The sequence below is a fragment of the Nansenia antarctica genome, assembly GCF_963989245.1.
Source record: "Nansenia antarctica genome assembly, chromosome: 6".
Classification (NCBI taxonomy): Eukaryota; Metazoa; Chordata; class Actinopteri; order Argentiniformes; family Microstomatidae; genus Nansenia; species Nansenia antarctica.
The window spans coordinates 53,573,104-53,585,603 of record NC_137676.1 but is presented as its reverse complement, the minus strand read 5'-3'; the positions used below and the strand labels follow the sequence as shown (position 1 = coordinate 53,585,603).

The 12,500-nt window shown below is 47.0% G+C and overlaps 1 protein-coding gene across 1 annotated transcript in view; it reads left to right on the top strand.

The window, feature by feature from the left end:
* Nucleotides 1-12,500, top strand: part of bnc2 (basonuclin zinc finger protein 2) — a gene marked incomplete at both ends in the record, with an annotated part of 50,523 nt that overhangs the window by 784 nt on the left and 37,239 nt on the right. The gene's annotated exons all lie outside the window — the stretch shown is intronic.

The following is a 12,500-nucleotide window of genomic DNA, read 5'->3' as shown; positions in this document are numbered from 1 at the left end:
GTGTGTGTGTGTGTGTGTAAGGAAGAGAAAGTCTGTTTCTGTGTTTGGATTGATGTGCACCTGACCTTCCACACTTGCACATGTTTTTTCCTGCCATAATGAGGCCCAATTTGTGCAGCGTGTAATTGCATCGCATATTATTTTCCACAAAAGACAGCATCTTTTTTGTTTGTTTCTAAGGCTACAAGAAGGAAAATGCTTTTTAAAAAACGGACTACTAGAAGAAGTCGAGTCGTTCTAAGGATTACGCCGTGCTTTGTTTCAGTAGCATACCCCTCACCCCTACTCTTCGTTAATTTGTCTGAGTGCAGGAGAGTAGTCGTAGTGTTTAGGTAACCCTGCACTGATAACGGCCGCGACAGAGACGCCCTCTGGGTCCCGCTAATTGACTTCATGTGGTCGAGGCAGGAAGCTCCTAACACGGGCAACAAACAACCGAGGAGCCGTGAATGAATAGCCCCCTTGCCTGGAACAGTGATAACGGATACCCCCCGACTGAAGGAAATTCACATTTCCTCCGACAAGTCTCGCCCGTTATCGTATATGTTACAGTACATATGTTTGATGTATTTGGAGAAGCGGTTCCTAGAACGCTGAGGCGCGCATACACTGTATTTCTAAGGGAAGGGAGGGGGTACACGGGGCGGTATTTGGTTTTGGTGGTTTACTGTAGGACTACGTCGAGGTACGAAGTAGAGATAGAGAGAGAGAGAAAGAGAGAGAGAAAGAGAGGGAGAGAGAGAGAGAGCTGGGTAGGAGGGTAGTTTGTAATTAATCATACCGGGTTTCTCCGTACCATGCACACGCTGTTACGCACGGACCCCCTCGCCATAGTCTCTCTCTCTCCCAGTTTGAAAATAAACTTCTGTGTCCTCATTTTTCTGTAACAGAAGTATAGTCTACTACTTTTATCACAGCCATTTTGGGGAGTTGAGTTGTTCAATTTAACAGACGTGTCCTGTTGGTGTTGGAAAGAATCCTTTTTTTCTTTTCCTTTTTTTAAATTTATTTTTTACGGTTAGATGTTGCCAATATTTCCCTGACTGAGCGATGTGCATCATAATATGTGTAGTAATTGTTTGGTCTCATTCAGTGAAAAAATTATCTAATTTCATTCGATTTACTCTCACTGTAGGTGATGAGATATACCCTATGAGACCGGGTTGAAATACTTTTCAGTGGTTGCACATCTGTGCCACATATTTTTCCATGGCCCCTCACGCTACTTTGAGATACACCTCGAATTGGGGGAATTCAATAGAAACGACAGCGAGAGCTATTGACCAGTGGATTGGAATAACGGAGAAGGCTTTTGAGACGAGGATGCTTCAGTCTCTCTCCCTCCCTCCCTCTCCTCCTCCTCCAGGTGGACGACGGCGCGCCTGCTCGCAGCATCTGCCGGGACGCACGTTTACAAATGCGCGCCGTTGTTTCAATATAATCAGCTGTGGGACTCGGTGTTATTTATCCTTCCTCGCACCACTTAGAAGGCATCTTCCCATGTTTAGTAGGCATGACATAAATTCTCCAAAGAAGCCTTCCTTGACAGACTGCCTTATTGGAATCTAACCGATAATGACTTTGTGTTTGCCGAGGCTGGCGCGCCCTGGGGTGTTGGGAGAAATGAGCGTTGTGGGGTTGTGTTTCAAATCTCTCTCTCTCTCCCTCTCTCTCTCTCTCTCTCTCTCCCCCCTCTCTCTCTCTCTTTAAAGATCAACTAAGTGACATAAGGCATGGTTGCGTTTTATCGTTGTTAGGGCAAATTATTGAAATGCGGATCGATGGAGAAGCAACACAGCTGTGTGTAGACGGATGTTGACGGGGTGGCAGGGATGTTGGTGGTGGTTTTGCGCGAAGGCATGCACTATATAACCCAAACCATTTGATATCCTTTTAACTTATATGTTCACTGAAAAGTACCCATGCAGGTCCCTAGAGATATGCAATGATTTGGTTTGCATGAATACCTTTTTCAAATCCTCCGTCTTTATATAGAAAACAGCAGGTGTGTAATTACACGGACGATAAATGACACATTCAAGAAACAAAAACAGATCTATGAATCAGGCCTACCAAAACATGGATTGTAAAAAATAATATTTTAACCTTGTTGTGTTTCTGATTTACGTTATGTTTAATATGGTTTAGCAACCACAACACGACAATTAGCCGACATCACACTACCAACACCTGCTACTCATATTACACAAGAAACACATTCAACAAGGAATGGTTATTTAGGGCGTTCAAAATAGGAACTATTATGTCAATTATTATTATTTTAATTCACGATCGATGGCAAGCATTTAAGTGATGGACTAAATTGTCCGAATGTTTTATTTTTAATTTTTATCCTAGGTTGCTTTGGATTTTCTTTCGAAGAAACGAATTCGAAGTTATTGATGAGAATTACAATCGGAAAAGCACGAATCACAGAAATGGCAGGCCTTGCATGCTACAGGCGTCCGTTTTCTTCCAGAGAATTGTCTCATGATCGAATGCACATTTGATGCGAAACAACTTGCTATGTACGATTTGTAATTACTCGAAGACAAATTAAGAATTAGAACGAAGATTAAACCTATAAACCTGCTCAAATTAATTCACAGGCCCATATATCCGTTCCCTATCGCGATGCTTGTGTAGTGATAGGCCTATTTGACTAGATGATTCGTAACCATTAACTTCTAGACTATAGATAGATAGTCAACAAGAGCAGACACACGATTTTAATCAATGACATGGATTAAGTAAATACTGTCAATTAATTCCACGTTCTTTATTCCTGCTCGGAAATTCTTCCCACACTTCAGGAATTAGAATGAGAATTAGAAGGAGGTTTCACATGTTCTCGGCTTAGCTTTACAGCGCAATCATATTTTGACTCATAATTGCCACTCGGTTCTCGCGTGGATATTAATATCGACCTTTGCAAGTTAAACAGCCCGCAGTTAAGTGATACTACGCCCCTAATTGCTCCATCACGACTAATTCCCCCCCCCCCCCCCCAATAAACCAACATTAAGCCATGTCATTTTATTTCCCCCTGCGCTTCAAAGCGGAGGGGTGTGGAACAACTTGAGGATTACTTGGGCTCGTAAAATGTGCCGTGCAGTGCACCTCTACTCCAGGGTCTTATGGCGAGGCGGTGGAGGAAGATCCGTAACATAGGCCCGCTAGCACTTAGAGCGTCAGTCTCTCTCTATCTCTCTCTCTCTCTCTCTCTCTCTCTCTCTCTCTCTCTCTCTCTCTCTCTCTCTCTCTCTCTCTCTCTCTCTCTCTCTCTCTCTCTCTCTCTCTCTCTCTCTCTCTCTCTCTCTCTCTCATAGCTCTCCCCCTTTTTTCTACGTGGCTTTCTTTGAAGTGGACAGGTCAACTGTCGACCGACACCTTGACTTGGTACAGTCGCTAAAATGGTTGTCTTGATCTTATAATATGATATAAAATATAACGTGCTTCATCTTTATAGCAGGTATCTGGATAAACGCCTTGGTTTTGCAAATAAACTCAATTACAAATGAAAGCCTTTATTGAATAGCCTTTATTTATTTAATAATAGTATTATTATTATTAATAATAATATAAATAATAACAATAGTAATACTACTACTACTACTACTACTACTACTACTACTACTACTACTACTACTACTACTACTAATAATAATAATAATAATAATAATAACAATAATTGTTGAAACAATTTCCAACAAGCCTATCAAAACTGATAATAGTTATAATAACTATTATTTCAACATATTCCCCAAAATAACCCTTTATTTCTAAATTATTCTAATGTTTAATTTTGTAAACGTCTATATTGGATTATTCTGAAATACATTTTCCATTCCACTTTTCACCATGTCAACATCCTTGCCTTGGTCTGTGTTGTCTGAGCTCACATATCTTCCATCAAAGTGACATTTTCAAACCCCAAACGCATCTGCACTCGCTCCCTATTCCCCAACCAACAACACACCCTCACCGGCTTCAAGTCCTCCACGATATAAATAAACACAAATCAGACAGCTCAACAACGTCTCGTGTGTGTATGTGTGTGTGTGTGTGTGTGTGTGAGAGAGAGAGAGGGGAAAATGTGTTTCAGATGTGTGTGTGTGTGAGAGAGAGAGAGAGAGAGAGAGAGAGAGAGAGAGAGAGAGAGAGAGAGATTCCCGAGGATGTCGCCTGCTCTCTACCTCAGGACCCGGTTCTGTGTCGGGTGTAGGAGTGTTAGAGAGCAGCGCTGCTCCAGTCAGGGGGAGCGGGGCCATGTATGAGCTCTCCTCCTCCGTCGATACATTGATGTGTGTGACGGACTGCCTCTACAGCCAGGTCATTACCAACCCATCGATCCTATCTGCTCCCTTCCCTCTAACGAACCTCTCTATTACTGAGACAATATCGGCCCTTAACGCTCTAAATTGAATTATAGGCTCTCCCTCCTCATCCTCTTAGCAGTTTTTAGGTCACATTTTCACACGGGAGGAAATGATTGTCGAGGCGTCTATTTTCTTCTTCTTATTTCATTTATATATTTTTTTACGGCTGGATAATGGACACCTGTATTTCTCCTGTGTGTGTTAGTGAGTTAGTGTGTGTGTGTGTGTGTGTGTGTGTGTGAGTGAGACACCTGTTTCCTGGTCTATTAATGATATCAATAAGCGTAGTGTAAAGTATGATGAATGGGTTCCCCCCCGGCCCCGCAGACATGTTGGTTGAATAACATCCTGCAGTTGGTTTTTGTCTGAGTCAACAATTGAGTTAATATCATCCTCTTCACTGTAGATCAGAGAGCCCTTAATCCTGCCTATTAACATACTGATACACTCACGGCCGTACCGGCTCTGCGTGTGTGTGTGTGTGTGTGGAGTGTTGTCTTTTCTCATCGGCTGAGGGCTGCGTGACTGTGTGTGTGTGTGTGTGAGGAGAGAGAAAGTGTGATATTGTTTATGGAAGCTCGTTTTTGCTTTTCCCCTGTGTGTGTGTATGTGTGTGTGTGTGTGTGTGTGCGCGTGTGTGTGTTTAGTATTTTTACGGGCTGTTTTTTCTTTCTTTCTTTCTCTCCCCAGGAGCACTGGCCTGTTGCATATATGTGCGGCTGCCTACGTGTGTGTGTGTGTGTGTGTTTGTGTGTGTGTGTAAGCGCAGTATATTCGCAGTGTATTGTTCTACTCTCATCGCCGGGCCATATGGTACATCTGTGCAGGTTAGAGTGTGTGTTATTGCCCTATCTCCGTGATCGTCGGCATATGTGTGTGTGGACGCCTCTTTATCGATAGCAGGTGTGTGTGTGTGTGTGTGTGTGTGTGTGCGTGCGTGTGTTTGAGTGTGAATGTGTGACAACCTCTCTCTAAGCCTCGCGTTCTCTGCTTTTCTCTTCACTGGGCGGCCATATGTGGCCGTGGATGGATCAGTACCGTTGTGTGTGTGTGTGTGTGAGAGAGAGAGAGACAGAGAGCGAGGGTTCTCCCCTCTCTCTCCTTCCTTCCCCTCCTTCCCTCTCTCTCTCTGTGGCTGGCTCCAGCCTGCACGTGTGTGCGGGTGCGAGCTGAAGCGCCTCTTGGCTGGCCTTGGCTGGAGGAGAGGAGCGGTGGAAGGGGATATGTGGAGGAGGGAGCGCCCCCCCCCTCCCCCCTCCTCCTCCTCCACCCCCTCCTCTCTCTCTCCCTAGACCCACCACACCACCCTCACCCTCACTAGCTGCTGTGAGTCCTGGGACAGACTCAGGAAGTTGCTCTATAGGTGGAAAAAATGACCACTGTGTCATAAAAAAAGAGGTTAGTTAGTAGCGGGGAGGGCATCATTTGGGTGTGACACAGGAAGTCCCAGTGTCACCCCCCCCCCCCATCCCTCGCAGCCAATTCCGTGCGGGGGGGTTATGCGTCCATCGGACCCCGATGGGTCGCTAGACAGTCTGTCATACGGTTAGTGGATTTGGGGAAAACACAATAGGAGAGAATGGGGAGGGGGGGGGGGGGGGGGAGGGAGGGGAGGCGTCGACTCGGTTGGGTGGTCTCAACCGGGTCCAGGTTCTGGAGGGTCCAGTACTCAGGAGGGTGTTTGTGTTGGCGGCCCCCCCAGGACAGGAGATGGGAGACAGGGAGCTCGGGGATCTGAATGGAGCCTAGAGGCTAGTTTCCCCCACCCCCCCTCTCTCTCTCTCTCTCTCTCCTCCTCCCTCCTACCTTCTCCTCCCTCCTTCTCCCTCTCTTCTTCTCCCCCCCCCCCCCCAGCCCCCCCCCCCCCCCTTTCTCTCCCCCGAGAAGTTCAGACTGTGTTAACTACCGTATGGGAGCAGGCTAATTAAGGTCTTGGATTATTGTGTGTGTGTGTGTGTGTGTGTGTGTCTGTCTGTGTGTGTGTGTGTCTGTGTGTGTGTGTGTGTGTGTGTGTGTGTGTGTGTGTGTGTGTGTGCACTCGCCTGGCTCTGAGGTGCACTGAGGTTCTCCCTTTTCTCTCTGCCCCTTCTTCGGCCTGTTGGTCGGCTTTGTGTTGGAAGTCAGTGTGTGTGTGTGTGTGTGTGTGTGTGTGTGTGTGTGTGTGTGTGTGTGTGGTGGGGGAAGTGGCTGTGGCTATCGAGCATTTGTACAGTATGTTTACTGTGTGTGTGTGTGTGTGTGTGTGTGTGTGTGTAGATGACATTTCCAGTGGACAAGTGTGAGCAGTACAAGGTGTCATTCATGCTAAGGCCACCGCACACTTCCCCTCAGGCCACTCCACGGACATGTGACGTGCGAGACATTTTTGCTTTGAAGCTATCATTTCTAATTCACCAGCACGCCACCGACGCCGTGGACGTCCAATTAGGGCTATACGCTCTTTATTTATTTTTAATTTAATCCGATATCTGACTCGGGAGTAATTGGGTTATTTTAATTTGCCGCGGTTATGCCATTTAATAAACATTTGTCAGCGTAGTTTGTAACACTTCTCTGTTTCAAGTGGATTTTAATATTCATGGTTTTAATTCCCCTCCATTTCCCTATTTTTGGGGGGAGTCGGCGTCTGAATATTAAAATGCTCTGGAGATCTATCACTATGTCTTCACATTGTCTTCATATTCCATATTCAGACACTGTGTGTGTGTGTGTGTGTGTGTGTGTGTGTGCATCTCTAAGATATTCTGTGTGTTTGGCTAGATGATATTGACACACGTTGTTGATTTCAAATAGATGATGCTGCTTCAGTAGATATTATAAATGCTTTTAAAAAAATATATCTATATATTTTTCATATTTTATTTCATATTTGAATTGGATGAACTCTTTCTATGAACAATTCTGTTCTTTAACACGTTCTGCATTATTGGTTTATACAGTAGAAATCATAATAGATAGTGTTGACTCTCGTCTTAGAGAAAAGGATATATTTGTGGGATGAGAGTGGTCTTGATAAGACCCTCTATGTTACGCTGTATCATCAGGTTTATGACCAGCCGTGAACCAGAGAAACACACTTGAGTTAAAACAGTTGGGCGTTTGTGTGTGTGGGTGTGTGTCCGCCCATGCATGTGCATATGCCGGTATAGCGTGTGTGTGTGTGTGTGCGCGTGTGTGTGCATGTGCATGTGTGTGTATCTGTAGTTGTGCGGTTCAGTGTACGTGCATGCGCGCGTATGTGTGTGTAGCCTCCAGGCCTGGTGTGTGTGTGTGGTGTGTGTGTGGTGTGTGTGTGGTGGGTGGAGGCTGACCCCGTCCCCGGCGGTCCCCGGCGGCGGTGGCTGCTGATGGGGATGGATCCAGGGACGCGCAGGGTCTCCTCCCAGGGTCAGCCTCAGACGCTCGCCTCCTCCCCTCCCCTCCCCTCCCCTCCCCTCCCCACCACGGGGGAGAGAGACCGTGTCCACCAGCCCCTCTGGAGACCAGGCAGAGATGCATTCATCCTGTCTCCCCCCCCTCCTAAGAATAACCATACACATGACCAGGGATATCGGGGGGGGCCCTGTTGGTACTTCCAAAATACATCCGTACCCCCCCACACACCCCCCACCCCCCCCTCGCTGCTTGGAAGAAAACCGATCGGACACTATGATGATTTCAGATTTGTTGATTTCTTCGAGGAAGGGACAGGAAATGTCTTTTTATGAAAAAGGGCGATACCTACCATCAGGGTCATGTGGGAATAATTGGATGTTTTGTGGGAGGTTGGAGAAAGGGCTGTGGGTAGCCGTGAACTCTCTACGGGCAAAAGGGGGAGACGTGTGTGTGTGTGTGTGTGTGTGTGTTTGTGTGTGTGCTCAGGAACGACAGAAATGCAGGGCCATCTGCTCTGGCCTTATCAGGGGGATGAGTGCTGAAAGGTAGCTGAGCCCTCCATCAGCCTTTTCCCAGGGACCCTCGCTTATCCCCTGTGTGTGTGTGTGTGTGTGTGTGTGTGTGTCCGTGTGTGTGTGAGCACTGCACCCAGACCTCTCTCTCTCTCTCACACACACACACACACACACACACACACACACCTCACACCGCGCAGCCTAACACTCGGAAACAGAGAGGTCCGCATTGGTGAACACAAACATCATCTTGAACGTTAGCGTGGAGGCTGGCAGTGCTGCTCTCTGCTATCTGCTCTCTGCACAGGGCTTCACAACGCCACGACCGAATCCATCTCGTCGTTCTTGAGTCTTCAAAAAAAAAGATGTCCAAAAAAATGATAATTGATACCATGTCGCAGTTCGAAATATCGCTGCTATTTTTGGATATTTAGCATTTTCCCCCGCCCCCTCCTGAAAGATGGGATTCATTCTGGAAGGTTGTTTTGGTTGTTTTGGATTTGGGAGCTTGTATTTGGCCTTTTAGTCTCTCAGCCAACAATTGAGTTTATTTAACAGTTTATTTAGTTTTCGGCCCTGTGGTAAATAAATGCAGGGCTAAGATGTCAGTGTGTTCCTAGCTAATCCCTGTGTATTGATGTGTGTGTGTGGCCTTTTGACTCCATCTGCCTAACCAACGTCCGCGCTGCTGTTGACACGACAGCCGGCTTATAACACTCTCATCATAGGCTTATCATAGGGCAATAACATGGCTATTACACGGGTTCAACAACTAGGAGTCCTTATTTAGGAACATTGTTCGAGATCCATTGAAAGAGAGATGGCTAGGGATCTAAAACGTGGGTTATTTCCAGTTGTATGTGATATCTTTTGAATTGGACTATCTATGGATTTATAGACTGTTCTAGATTGTTGTTAGGACAAAAATGTGAGGTATTTGTGGGTTCTGGAGCGCTGATGTGAGAGTTTCATACAAAAGATGGATTCTTTGACGAAGAATGTGTGTGGAGAGACGGCAGGGTGGCCGTGCGATGGAATCCTGACTTCTCTGATCAGGTACGGAATTCTTTCCGGAGATGAAATACCGAAAACAAAGGAATACTGACAGACTGAGATAAACCATTTTCTATTTGGGCATTATTTAAATGTTTTTATTCAACATTTTTCGGGTTGGATGAAATATTGAATATCGCGCCTGGTTTCTGTTTTGGCTACGCTTTGTTTTTGGGGGGGAGAATATCTCTCCTTCTTGGTCCATATTTACTCCATATTCCTACAGTGCTCAGATGAGTTTCAGTAGCCAATAGCGCCGGTTATTCAACGCCTGAAAATAACTAAAGGAAGGGGGGGGGGGGGGGGACCTTTTTACTCTTTTTTCTCCTTTTCTTTTAAAAAGTGGGGGATGATTATTTTTCTTTGGCCGGCCTGGGTTTCCTGCTGTGAGAGGAAGTCGTCGCTGCAAAGAGGAAGTGGCTGTTTGAATAGAGACCTGCTCAGGATGTCACCACCCCGACTGTGGCTAATGAGGGGGACATTAGCGCTGTGGCAGGTCCACACACACACACACACACACACACACACACACACACACACTCTCTCTGCCGCTGTGGGGCTGACACGGCTGGAATGCGGCAGCTGTCGCCAGGGTCTTGGGGGGGGCTACAAGGGGGTCTGGGTGAGTGTGTGTGTGTGTGTGTGTGTGTGTGTGTGTGTATAAAGGGAAGGAGCCAAGGGGCAGAGGTGGTCTGAGACCTGGGAGACGCCCAACTTAGCAACAGTGACCTGTGCTACTGCCACATACCAGCACCATTAATCAACACACACTTAAGGATACACACACACACAGACAGTCAGACACACACACACACGCACACACACACACACACACACACGCACATGCACACACACACACACACACACACACACACGCACATGCACACACACATACAATTGAATTTGAAATAATAAAAACCAAACAGACAAGATACCTCCACAAAACAAACACTTGCGTGTTTCCCTCCACGTTAGCGAACCAAAAGCTCTGACGACGCCTCAGGTCAGACGTCCGTCCGTCCGTCCTCCCCCTCCAGAGGAACGCCGCCGCGACCCAGACCAGGGGTGACACACGACCCCCGTACATTACCTCCACCACCTCCTTTTTTCTCTCCCTCTCCATCCTGTTATTTCCCCCTCTCTCTCCTGTTTTCTTTCTTGTTGGGCTTGGACCTGCGCCAGGGCCACACAGGCATAGCGACGGGCTACTATTTTTACCTTCCCAGGGCCCCCTTTTTCCAGCCCCAAAACGCTTCCATCAACAGTTACAAACAAAAGAAGAAAGAGAAAAGAAAAAGCAAAAAAAAGCCCCCTTTTTTTTCATTTGACAGGGGTTAGCATTAGCGCGACTAATGCGCTCGCTGTTATTTCACTTTTCTGCCCGTGGAAGAATTGCTATTATTATTGCTAAAACAGTTATTATCCCGGCTATTTAGGGTAGTGGGTAATGATGGTAATTTCAGTTGTTCAGTGCTGTAGGGGTCGAGCGTGGCTCTCGTTTTTTCCCTCTGCTAATGTGACACTCGCAGTGTGTGTGTGTCCGTGTCTGTGTGTGTGTGTGTGTGTGTCCGTGTCTCTGTGTGTGTCTGTGTGTGTCTGTGTCTCTCTGTGTGTGTGTGCCTGCTAATGCAACTCTCCGACACGGCCGTGAATGGGCTAGATTAGAACACGGGTACTTGGAACTGAAGCCACTCTACGGCACCCTGTTAGGACCACAAATGTAATTGGGCAAATGAAGTATTTCTGCGGAGGAAAACAGCCTGTTTTTCCTCCCTTCCTGAAGCAGCGGTTTGATGTAGGATGAAGAGGCACACACGGGCGAACACAAACATACCATAATGCCTTAAGTGATGTGAGCCGAGGTGCTGTGTGTGTGTGTGTGTGTGTGTGTGTGTGTGTGTGTGTGTGTGTGTGTGTGTGTGTGTGTGAATGAGGGCAGAAGGAGGTCACTGTGGCTTTTCTCGTGCTCCTGCGATGTCCGCTCACTCCCAGCTAGCACTCTCTCTCTCTCTCTCTCTCTCTTTTCGTTCATTTTCCTCCCTTTATTTCCCTATCTCTTTCGCTGCCCTCGATCTCTCGCTCTCTCCTTTTTCAGACCGAGTGTGTGTGTGTGTGTGTGTGTGTGTGTGTGTGTGACTGGTGGAGGCAGGGGGAGGATAGGAGGGAGGGTTGTGGAGGAGAGGTGGATAGTGGTACAGGCAGCGTTGGGCTCGTGGCCAACAGGCTTTTACTGTAGAAGCCATCTCCCTCTCGTTTTTACTGGCACGTACACACACACACACACACACACACACACACACACACACACACACACACACACACACTCACACACACACTCACACACACACATACACACATACCCCGTCGTGCTCGTCGGCAGCCATGTTTCCCCTCACACAAGGGTGTCATTTTTTTTATTTCTCCTCTAACGAAATCTAAAAAACTCCCACCTTGAAAAGAAATTTTAAAAAAAACACAACAACCCCAGAGCTTAACTACCTTTGTTTGGTAGAACAGTCCAGAACAGACCCCAGAAGTGTTCTGTCAACATGTGCAAGCGTTTGTTTGCGCTCCCGCCCGCGTTCGTAAAAGATGTTTGTGCAGTTACATTAATAGCGTTTAATGGCCACTGTTAAACTGCAGCTGGTTGGCGATCCCAGGAACGTGTGTTTTCGGAGGTGGAGGTGGAACTCTGGGTGGTTTTTTTTCTTCGTGTGTGCGTGTGTGTGCGTGTGTGTGTGTGTGTGTGTGGGCTGCAGGATGAGGCTCTCTTCGTGCTGTCACTGAGTGGAACCATACCTACTCACGCAGGCACACATCTACACACACACACACACAGAATTTATAAAAAATGTAGTTTTTTCAGAGTTTCTAAGGTTTTTCTTAAAGCTTTTCTTCAGAGACGGTTGACTTGAAGTGAACTGGGAACCTCACACTGACCCAGAACTCTGCTGGTCTGTCCCTGTCTCTGTCCCTTTCTGTCCCTGTCTGTCTGTCTGTCCCTGTCTGTCTGTCCCTGTCAGAGTCTGTCCCCGTCCCTGTCCCTTCCTGTCTGTCCCTCCCTCCCTCCCTGTCTGTCTGTCCCTGTCTGTCTGTCCCTGTCAGAGTCTGTCCCTGTCTCTGTCTGTCTGTCTGTCTGTCTCTGTCTGTCGTTCCCCAGCCAGCAGCAGCAGACATC